This window comes from Sphaeramia orbicularis, chromosome 9 (genome assembly GCF_902148855.1).
Source record: "Sphaeramia orbicularis chromosome 9, fSphaOr1.1, whole genome shotgun sequence".
In the NCBI taxonomy this organism is placed as follows: Eukaryota; Metazoa; Chordata; class Actinopteri; order Kurtiformes; family Apogonidae; genus Sphaeramia; species Sphaeramia orbicularis.
Window position 1 is genome coordinate 1,834,653 of NC_043965.1, and position 12,477 is coordinate 1,847,129.

Genomic DNA, 12,477 nt, shown 5'->3' on the forward strand with positions numbered 1-12,477 from the left:
AATACATTAAAATATGCTAAAATACACAAAAAATACAATTAAAATACCCTAAATTACACAAAAATATGCTAAAATACACAAAAAAATACACTTAAATACACTAAATTACACTCAAATATGCTGAAAGACACTAAACTACATAAAATATCCCTAAATTACACAAAAAATACACTAAATATGCTAAAATACACAAAAAATACACTTAATACACTAAAATGTGTTAAAATACAGAAAAAATACACTAAATACACTAAAATATGCTAAAGTATACAAAAAATACACTAAAATACATTTAAAATATGCTAAAGTATACAAAAAGACACTAAATTACTCTAATATATCTTAAAATACACAAAAAATACATGAAATGCACTAAAATTGCAAAAATACACAAATACACAAAAATGTACTAAATTACACTAAAATATGCTGAAATACACAAAAAATACACACGCATACAACAAAAAATACACTACTATACATTAAATTACACAAAAATATGCTAAAATACACAGAAAATATGCTGAATACACTAAGTTACATAAATACACAAAACACAAAAAAATACACTAAAATACACTAAATTACACAAAAGCATGGTAAATACACAATAATACATTAAATATTCTGAAGTATACAAACAATATGCAAAAATACACTGAAATACACTGTTTCCACAGTCAGTTGCTTCTGTTTTCTATGGTTTGATAGTTTTTCCACATGAGCAGATGGAACAGAAGTAGATCTGTCACATGAACCTGTTTATATGAACCTGTCATCTGAGTGAGTGTAATCTGATTAGTCTGTTAATCTGATCAATAATACCCCGGTCCAGAACCCCATGGCTCATACATCAGATTGGTCACATTCGTACACTAGTGTAAAAGGTCCCTGAATATCTGGTCACATTGTACACTAGTGTAAACAGGTCCCTGAATCAGATCTGGTCACATTCGTACACTAGTGTAAACAGGTCCATGAATCAGATCTGGTCACATCGTTACACTAGTGTAAACAGGCCTGAATCAGATCTGGTCACATTCGTACACTAGTGTAAACAGGTCCATGAATCAGATCTGGTCACATTCGTACATAGTGTAAACAGGTCCATGAATCAGATCTGGTCACATTCGTACACTAGTGTAAACAGGTCCATGAATCAGATCTGGTCACATTCGTACACTAGTGTAAACAGGTCCATGAATCAGATCTGGTCACATTCGTACACTAGTGTAAACAGGTCCATGAATCAGATCTGGTCACATTCGTACACTAGTGTAAACAGGTCCATGAATCAGATCTGGTCACATTCGTACACTAGTGAAACAGGTCCATGAATCAGATCTGGTCACATTCGTACACTAGTGTAAACAGGTCCCTGAATCAGATCTGGTCACATTCGTACAGTAGTTAAACAGGTCCCTGAATCAGATCTGGTCACATTCGTACAGTAGTTGTTAAAACAGGTCCTTGAATCAGATCTGGTCACATTAGTACACTAGGTAAACAGGTCCATGAATCAGATTGGTCACATTCGTACACTAGTGTAAACAGGTCCATGAATCAGATCTGGTCACATTCGTACACTAGTGTAAACAGGTCCATGAATCAGATCTGGTCACATTCGTTACACTAGTGTAAAAAGGTCCATGAATCAGATCTGGTCACATTCGTACACTAGTGTAAACAGGCCATGAATCAGATCTGGTCACATTCGTACACTAGTGTAACAGGTCCATGAATCAGATCTGTCACATCGTACACTGGTAAACAGGTCCAGTTCCTCAGCCCGTCGCCACCGGCCTGGACGTGTTCGAAGGCTCGGCCCAAACTGGTCGCCTGGCGACAGCGTGTGACGGCAGAGCTCGGCCCCAAGCTGTTCGACGAAGCCCACGAGGGTGATCCTGAAGGTGAGCGGGTTATCGCAGACACTGCAGGACAGCGGCGCCCTGGACCTGCTCAGACCCAAGTTCCAGAAGCTGTTCAGCTAAGGCCAAACCAACCACCTGAACCACCTGAACCTGAACCACCACCAGAACCTGAACCACCACCTGAACCTGAACCACCTGAACTGAACCCCACCTGAACCTGAACCACCACCTGAACCGAACCACCACCAGAACCACCTGAACCACCTCTGAGGTCAGACCACCACCTCTGCCTGTAGACCCTCTGTGGACCCCCAGGTTCTGTAGACCTCTGTGGACCCCCAGGTTCTGTAGACCCTGTGTGGACCCCCCCCAGGTTCTGTAGACCCTCTGTGGACCCCAGGTTCTGTAGACCCTGTGTGGACCCCCAGGTTCTGTAGACCCTGTTGGACCCCCAGGTTCTGTAGACCCTCTGTGGACCCCCAGGTTCTGTAGACCCTGTGTGGACCCCCAGGTTCTGTAGACCCTGTGTGGACCCCCAGGTTTCTGTAGGACCCTCTGTGGACCCCCAGGTTCTGTAGACCCTGTGTGGACCCCCAGGTTCCCCTTCAGATGTTCTGGTGATGTTCTGGTTCATTAAAATGTTCAGCTCTTGTGTAAACGTTTCTGTTCAATTGTGTCGTTCTTCAGTTGAATAAAGTTCCTCTGCTGCAGAAGAACCAGGACTGTGACAGGTTTCATCCATGAACAGGAGAACACCAACAAACAATTGGATGTGGATTCAGTTCATTTACCTTTAATTTACTGAAGTTCTTCTGTTTGATCTGTTTATGTGAAACATGGAAGAACTGAGTCTGTTTATACCAACAGGAGAATATGTGGGATACATGGAAGAGTGTGAGGACACACACACACACACACACACACACACACACAGACACACACACACAGACTACACACACCCACAGACACACAGGACAGACAGCACACACACACCACACACACACACACAAAGACACACACAAAGACAGACACACTCACAGACACGACAGACACACACACACACACACACACACACAGACAGACACACACACACACACACGCACACACACACACACACACCACACACACAAGACAGACACACACACCACACAGACACACACACACACACACACAAAGACACCACAGACACACACAGACACACACACATACACACAGAAAAACACACACACAGACAGAAACACACACACCACAGACAGACACAACACACACACGCACTACACACACAAACCACACAGACACACACAGACAGACAGACAGACACCAGAACACACACACAGACACACACACACACCAACGCACACACACAGACAACACACACACGCCACACAGAAACACACAGACAGACAGACACAGACACACACACCAGACACACACACACACACACACCTACACAGACACACAACACAGACACACACCACACAGACATACACACACACGCACACACAGACACACACAGACACACACACCACACACACCACAGACAACACCACACACAGACAGACACACCACACACACAACACCACACACAGACAGACACACACACACCACACACACACACACACACACACTAAACACATTGTCCAGATTCTCCCACAGAAAAAACTGGGAACAACTGCGTCTTTATGGTCAATGAACGTGAAAACAGAACACATACAACAGCTGACACACACACACACACCACACACACACCCACACACACACACACACACCACACATACAGATACCATATAGAACACAGATGGTATAGATCCTATTAATAATCTTAATTGTACAGATCCTCTGGAGGTAAACTTGTGTTGGTTTGGTCTGTTTTCAGTAGTAGATTCACAGTCTGTCAGATACAGTGAACAGGTCCAACACCGCCCTCTACAGGATGAGTTGAACATGACAGTTCTCTGCAGGTTTTCCTTTAAATCCACTGGATTTAACAGAAATGATTTTACTGGTTTACCAACAGTTTAGATTGTTTTTTACAGGATTATTTCCTTTATGTCCAATAAACTGAAGGATGAAGTTTTATTAAACAGGTTTAACAGTAAAATGAATAAAACACAAAAGATAAAACAATAAAACAACAGTTAGTTACTTTTATACTTTAACCACATCCTGTTAAAGTTTACACTGTTTTTATAACACGGTTTAGGAGGTAATTTAACTGGTTTAGTTTAGTTTAGTTCAGTTTAGTTCAATTTAGTTAGTAAGTCTAGTTTAGTTAATTTAATTGAGTTTAGTGTAGTAGTTCGTTTAATAATTCAGTTTAGTTTAATTCAGTTTAGTTCAGTTTAGTTTTTTAATTTAGTTTAGTTTAATTTAGTTAAGTTTAGTTTAATTTAGTTTAGTTCAGTTTAGTTTAGTTACGTCAGTTTAATTTAGTTAGTTCGTTTAGTTCATAGTTAGTTAGTTTAGTTCAGTTTAGTCAGTTAGTTTAGTTCGTTTAGTTCAGTTCAGTTTAGTTCAGTTAGTTCAGTTTAATTTAGTTCAGTTCAGTTTAGTTTAGTTAAGTTCAGTTTAGTTTAGTTTAGTTTAGGTCAGTTTAGTTCAGTTTAGTTCAGTTTAGTTTAGTTAAGTTCAGTTTAGTTCAGTTTAGTTTAGTTCACTTCAGTTTAGTTTAGTTCAGTTTAGTTTAGTTCAGTTTAGTTTAGTACAGTTCAGTTTAGTTCAGTTCAGTTTAGTTTAGTTTAATTTGGTTTACTTTAGTTCAGTTTAGTTTAGTTCAGTTTAGTTAAGTTCAGTTTAGTTCAGTTTAGTTTAGTTCAGTTCAGTTTGCTTCAGTGTTTTCATGTGGTTAATCTCTTCTTTTTCTTTTCTTACATCTATTATATTATTTTCATCGTGTTTTGTGTTCTTTTTTCTCTCGTTGCATCTTTTATTTTTTCCTCTTTCTTCATTGTGCTTCTGTTTTATTTAGTTTGAGCTCATTGGGACTTTCGTGCTTAGTTTGTTTGTTGCCTTTTTATCGTTGTTTTCATCTGGTTTTGTGTTTGTTTTCTAAATCTCGCAGGTTTTTGTGACACTTTAACTTATTTTATTCACTTTGATTTTTCTTTTCATGTCTTGGTCTTTTCAGATCGAATAAAAAAATCTGACTTTATGTTTGAGTATTTTAAATCATTTGTCTTTATTTCTGACAGTTTCCCAAGAGTGAGCCAGTTCTTTAATTTGTATTGTTTGTTTGGTTTGTTTGTTTTTTTCACACTTTGCTTGAACTGCTCTATAAATCTGAGACTGATCCGTCTTTAAGTATCAAACCCGGTCCGGTCGGGTCTCGGTGTTGGTCCGGACCCCCCCCCCCCCCCCCTCCTGGTTTCTGATGGGAGTCTCAGCTGTGGGTCTGGACCATGTGACCCTGAACAGGAAGAGGACGCGTCTTCAAATGACTCACACATTCCGGCTCTGTCCGAAGCCACACTTCCAGACCCACACCTACAAGTCCCAGACCTAGACCCAGAATTCCGGACCCGGACCCCGGACCCGGACGCCGCCATGCGCTGCGGGTTCCTGCTGAGCCTGTGTCAGTACGAGACCACCAAACTGGTCCGGATCCAGAGCGTCCGGCTCGGGTCCCTGAAGTGGGCTCTGAACGGGACCATCCTGCTGGTCATCTGGTGGGTACCGGACCAGGACCAGGACCAAGACCAGACACGGACCTAGACTCAGACCTGATGGATCCACGTGGGCTGTGGTTTGAAGTAGAAAAAGTAGAAAAAACCAGATTTAACATTTGACTTAAATGTTTGATTAAAGTGAAAATATTTCAATAATTAAACATATGATGAGATTTAAGGAAGAATTAGATTTATTATTATTATTATATTATTATTATTATTATTATTATTATTATTAGTGGTTGAATTAAATTTTGTTTAGTTTAGGTCAGTTTTAATTTAGTTTAGTTCAGTTAGTTTAGTTTAATTTAGTTTAGTTTAATGTTTAGTTTAGTTTAATTTAGTTTAGTTCAGTTTAGTTTAGTTTAGTTAATTTAGTTTAGTTCAGTTTAGTTTAGTTTAATTTACTTTAGTATTAATTTAGTTCAGTTTAGTTTAGTTAATTTAGTTAGTTTAATTTAGTTTAGTTTAATTTAGTTTCAGTTCAGTTTTAGTTTAGTTTATTTAGTTTAGGTCAGTTTAGTTAGTTTAATTTAGTTAGTTTTAGTTTAGTTTAATTTAGTTTAATTTAGTTTAGTTTAATTTAGTTTAGTTCAGTTCAGGTTAGTTCAGTTTAGTTTAATTTAGTTTAGTTCAGTTTAGTTTAGGTTTAATTTAGTTTAATTCACTTAGTTCAGTTTAATTTAGTTTAGTTAGGTCAGTTTAATTTAGTTCAGTTCAGTTTAATTTAGTTTAGTTCAGTTTAGTTTAGTTCAGTTCAGTTCAGTGTAGTTCAGTTTAGTTTAGTTAAGTTCAGTTTAGTTCTGTTCAGTTTAGTTTAGTTCAGTTTTAATTTAGTTCAGGTTTAGTTTAATTTAGTTTAGTTCAGTTTAGTTTAGTTTAATTTAGTTTAGTTCAGTTTAGTTTAGTTATTTCAGTTCAGTTTAGTTTAATTTAGTTTAGTTCAGTTAATTTAGTTCAGTTTAGTTTAGTTTACTTTAGCTCAGGTTAATTAAGGTTTAATTCACTTCAGTTCAGTACAGTTACTTTAATGTTTCATGTCAATCTGTTTTTTTGTTTTTTTTTTTATCTTTTTCATTATTTTCATCATGTTTGTTTTTACAGAGTATATTTACGTTTTTTGTCTTGTATCTTTTTTTTATTGTGTTGCATCTTTTACATCTTTTTGTCTTGTTTGTTGTTTTTTATTAGCTTTACGTTTTTTGTCGTCTTTCGTGCATTTTCCTCTGTTTCTTGTTTATTTTCTCTCGTTTTATCTCTGTGTCGTGTTTGTTCGTCTCTCTTTCATATTTTGTTATCTTTTGTTGTTTCCATCTTGTTTCTTTACGTCATTTCATCTTGTTTGTTTCCTTTTTCTTGTGCACCTTAGTTTTTGTCCGTCTTTCGTCTTGTTTTACTGTCGTTTCATCGTAGGTTTTTTTTTTCACATTGCCTGTTTTTTTTCATTTTGTCTTTTACGATGTTTGAATCTTGTTGTGTCTTCTTGTGTTGGTGTTTTTGTTCTGTTTTTCATGCTTTTGTCTTTTTCTGTTTCTTTCCATTATATTTCTTCTACTTTTACATCTTTGTCGTCTTATTTTCGTTTTCTCTTGTTTCTGTAGGTTTTTTTTTTTGTGTGCATCATGTTACACTCAGTTGAATTTTGGTTACGTTGTTTTCATCGCTGATAAATCGTAACATTTTTATCTTGTTTTCATTTTGTTGAATCATGTTTAATTTTCATCTTGTAGCTCAGTTTTGTCTTGTTTGTTTTTTTGTGGGTTTTACTGTTTTGTCGTCTTCTGTGTTTTGTTTCCTCCTGTTTGTTGTTTGTCATTTCATCTTGTTTTGTCTTTTTACATCGTGTTTTTTCGTCTCGTTTTTCATGTTTTTGTGTCTTTTGTTGTTCCATCTGTTTTCTGTCTCGTCGTAACCAGGATGTTTAGAAGAACAATGAGATGAAACTGATGGAGGTGGTTTCATGTGTTTCACTGAGAAGATCCAGAATATTTTCATCTGTATGATCCAAACCTTTTTCTTCTTTTCTTCTTCTTCTTGCTTTTCTCTCTCTTCTTTTCTCCTCCTCCTCTCCTCCTCTCCTCCCTCCTTCCACTCCTCTTCTCCTCCTCCTCCCCTCTCCTCCCTCCTCCTCCTCCTCCTTCAGTATCATGATGCTGTGGAATAAAAAGTACCAGGAGTTCGACCCATTGGTCAGTTCAGTCACGGCCAAAGTGAAGGGCGTGGCCCAGACCGCCTCCCTGGGTTAGGGAGGTGGTCTGGGACGTGGTGGACTACAGCGGACCCTTTCAGGTGGGTTGGCTGGACCCTTGGACCAGCAGATGTTCCACTCAAACAGGAAACTTTAACACGTTTGTTCTGTTTCAGGATAAAAACTCATTCTTCGTGTGACGAACGTCATCGTGACGAAGAATCAGAAGCAGGGGAAGTGTCCAGAGGTGGTTAGCATTAGCGTTATTGTTAGCATTAGCATTATTGTTTTTGTTAGCATTATTGTTAGTGTTATTGTTAGCATTATTGTTACTCTTAGCATTATCATTACTGTTAGCATTATCATTATTGTTTTTGTTGGCATTATTTTTAGCGTTATTGTTAGCATTAGCATTATGGTTATTGCTAGCATTAGTGTTAGCGTTCTTTTAGCATCACCATTATTGTTAGCGTTAGCATTATTATTAGCATTTTATTAATGCTATTGTTAGCATTATTTTGGCATTATTGTTAGCAATAGCATTATTGGTTAGCATTATTGTTATCATTAGCATTGTCATTATTGTTAGTATTATTGTTATTGTTATCTTATTGTTAGTATTTTCATTATTGTTAGCATTAATCACTAGTAACGTTATTATCGTTATCCCTTTTTGCTAGTGTTATTGTTAGCATTGGTGTTTGCATTATTGGCATCAGTATCACCATCATTATCACTATCATTATTGTTATTGCTATCGTTAGTGTTAGTGCTCTCCGTCCTTTTAGTGGGTTCACGTGGACTCAGGTCTACCTGGTATCAGAGTCTTAATAGTTCAGGTTCAGTTCAGTCCATGAGCTCAGTCAGACCAGACCACGAAAAGAATTAAACTAAACTTATTTATTTTTGGGAAAAATAGTAGAAGTGCATTTTTAATTAATATTGTGTCTCAGTTTATTCTTTACACATGTGCAGTAGAACTTACACATCACAGTGGATCTACAGACCTGGTTCTGCTTCTGCTTCTGTTCCAGGTTCCTGTTAAAGGCAGACTGTGTCGGACCGATAAGGACTGTGAGAAGGGATACTGGGACCATTACAGCCACGGTACCACGCAACCATTCACCCTCACTCCCTCACTCACTCCCTCACTCATCACTCATCACTTACTCATCACTCACTCACTCACTCACTCACCAGCTCATTATAAACATTGACTTTGCAGGTTCTTTTTACTGGAACGTTCATAAATCTATAAATGGACATAATCCGTCTCAGTGTGGATGAAACCGTCACTTGTCGTTACTTCGTTCACACATCGAATCCACACGAAGCTGAGGAATGTTTCACTGATGTGATGGCTTCAGGGTTTGTGTAACCGGGTTCAGTTAGTTTCTGCTTCTATAAGGTCCTGGTTCAGTTCCCGCTTGGACCAAGACCAGGACCAGACTGTCTGAGTTTCCCCCTCATTAAAAACATGTATGCTAGGTTAACTCTCCTTGACCATGGTGCGGATTTAAATCTGGAGTTGGTCCCCAAGCTCCTTCAAAGGCAACTCACTAATGCTAATGAGCTAATGCTAATGTGCTAATGCTAGGTGCAGTGGAGGCTGACGGGTAAAACACAGGGACTGAATTTGAGGTAATAAGGTGAGATAAACTTTAACCTTCAGATAAGCCTGTTTGTCTTTAAGATTTGACCTTTATTTCCTGAGTTGGACCAGAATAAAACTGGTTGGTTGAAAACTCGGCTCTGAGGTCGAAGAAAAAATGTCAAAGACAAAACACTGTTAAAGAGGAGACCAACTTTGGTAAAATGCAAAAATAACAAACATGTTTGTGATTCAGCAAGAGAAAACCAATGTCAAAGACAAGAACAAGTCAGAAACCATTCGGTTGTAAACATCAGCTGATCGCAGTCGTTTTGAGAAGACACTATTAAATACCAGCATGTTCCAACACAGACAAGACTTTCCAGAGGGTTTTAGTCCAGTATTTGAAAGGTTTTAGTCCAGTATTTGAACAGGTTTTTAGTCCAGTATTTGAACAGGTTTTAGTCCAGTATTTGAACGTTTTAGTCCAGTATTTGAACAGGTTTTAGTCCAGTATTTGAACAGGTTTTTAGTCCAGTATTTGAACAGTTTTAGTCCAGTATTTGAACAGTTTTAGTCCAGTATTTGAACAGGTTTTAGTCCAGTATTTGAACAGGTTTTAGTCCAGATTTGAACAGGTTTAGTCCAGTATTTGAACAGTTTTTAGTCCAGTATTTGAACAGTTTTAGTCCAGTATTTGAACAGGTTTTAGTCCAGTATTTGAACAGTTTTTAGTCCAGTATTTGAACAGGTTTTAGTCCAGTATTTGAACAGTTTTAGTCCAGTATTTGAACAGTTTTAGTCCAGTATTTGAACAGGTTTTAGTCCAGTATTTGAACAGGTTTTAGTCCAGTATTTGAACAGGTTTTAGTCCAGTATTTGAACAGGTTTTAGTCCAGTATTTAACAGTTTTTAGTCCAGTATTTGAACAGGTTTAGTCCAGTATTTGAACAGGTTTTAGTCCAGTATTTGAACAGTTTTAGTCCAGTATTTGAACGGTTTTAGTCCAGTATTTGAACAGGTTTTAGTCCAGTATTGAACAGTTTTAGTCCAGTATTTGAACAGGTTTTAGTCCAGTATTTGAACAGTTTTTAGTCCAATTTGAACAGTTTTTAGTCCAGTATTTGAACAGTTTTAGTCCAGTATTTGAACAGGTTTTAGTCCAGTATTTGAACAGGTTTTTAGTCCAGTATTTGAACAGGTTTTAGTCCAGTATTTGAACAGTTTTTAGTCCAGTATTTGAACAGGTTTTAGTCCAGTATTTGAACAGTTTTTAGTCCAGTATTTGAACAGTTTTTAGTCCAGTATTTGAACGTTTTTAGTCCAGTATTTGAACAGTTTTAGTCCAGTATTTGAACAGGTTTTAGTCCAGTATTTGAACAGGTTTTAGTCCAGTATTTGAACAGTTTTAGTCCAGTATTGAACAGTTTTTAGTCCAGTATTTGAACAGTTTTAGTCCAGTATTTGAACAGGTTTTAGTCCAGTATTTGAACAGGTTTTAGTCCAGTATTTAACAGTTTTTAGTCCAGTATTTGAACAGTTTTTAGTCCAGTATTTGAACAGGTTTTAGTCCAGTATTTGAACGGTTTTTAGTCCAGTATTTGAACAGGTTTTTAGTCCAGTATTTGAACAGTTTTTAGTCCAGTATTTGAACAGTTTTTAGTCCAGTATTTGAACAGGTTTTAGTCCAGTATTTGAACAGGTTTTAGTCCAGTATTTGAACAGGTTTTAGTCCAGTATTTGAACAGTTTTTAGTCCAGTTTTGAACAGTTTTTAGTCCAGTATTTGAACAGTTTTAGTCCAGTATTTGAACAGTTTTTAGTCCAGTATTTGAACAGTTTTAGTCCAGTATTTGAACAGGTTTTAGTCCAGTATTTGAACAGTTTTAGTCCAGTATTTGAACAGTTTTTAGTCCAGTATTTGAACAGGTTTTAGTCCAGTATTTGAACAGTTTTAGTCCAGTTTGAACAGGTTTTAGTCCAGTATTTGAACAGTTTTAGTCAGTATTTGAACAGTTTTAGTCCAGTATTTGAACGTTTTAGTCCAGTATTTGAACAGGTTTTAGTCCAGTATTTGAACAGGTTTTAGTCCAGTATTTGAACAGGTTTTAGTCCAGTATTTTGAACAGGTTTTAGTCCAGTATTGAACAGTTTTAGTCCAGTATTTGAACAGGTTTAGTCCAGTATTTGAACAGTTTTTAGTCCAGTATTTGAACAGTTTTTAGTCCAGTATTTGAACAGTTTTTAGTCCAGTATTTGAACAGTTTTTAGTCCAGTATTTGAACAGGTTTTAGTCCAGTATTGAACAGGTTTTAGTCCAGTATTTTAACAGTTTTAGTCCGTATTTGAACAGGTTTAGTCCAGTATTTGAACAGGTTTTAGTCCAGTATTTGAACAGTTTAGTCCAGTATTTGAACAGTTTTTAGTCCGTATTTGAACAGTTTTAGTCCATATTTGAACAGTTTTTAGTCCAGTATTTGAACAGGTTTTAGTCCAGTATTTGAACAGTTTTAGTCCAGTATTTAACAGTTTTAGTCCAGTATTTGAACAGTTTTTAGTCCGTATTGAACAGGTTTAGTCCAGTATTTGAACAGTTTTTAGTCCAGTATTTGAACAGGTTTTGTCCAGTTTGCACAGTTTTAGTCCAGTTTTAACAGTCCAGTCCAGTATGAACAGTTTTAGTCCCAGTATTTGAACAGGTTTTAGCCAGTATTTGAACAGGTTTTAGTCCAGTATTTGAACAGTTTTTAGTCCGTATTTGAACGGTTTTAGTCCGATTTGAACAGGTTTTAGTCCAGTTTTGAACGTTTTAGTCCGTATTTGAACAGTTTTTTAGTCCAGTTTTGAACAGGTTTTAGTCCAGTTTTGAACAGTTTTAGTCCAGTATTTGAACAGTTTTAGTCCAGTATTTGAAGTTTTAGTCCCAGTATTTGAACAGTTTTTATCCAGTATTTGAACGTTTTTAGTCCAGTATTTGAACAGGTTTTAGTCCAGTATTTGCAGGTTTTTAGTCCGTATTTGAACAGTTTTAGTCCAGTATTTGAACAGGTTTTAGTCCGTATTTGAACGTTTTTAGTCCGTATTTGAACAGGTTTTAGTCCAGTATTTGCCCAGTTTTTAGTCCAGTATTTGAACAGGTTTTAGTCAGTATTTGCCCGGTTTT

The 12,477-nt window shown here is 37.0% G+C and overlaps 1 pseudogene; it reads left to right on the forward strand.

Moving 5' to 3' along the window:
* The window catches only part of LOC115425539 (glutathione S-transferase theta-3-like), a 7,581-nt pseudogene extending 5,590 nt beyond the window's left edge, over positions 1-1,991 (forward strand).
* Positions 1,992-12,477: the final 10,486 nt, after the last annotated feature.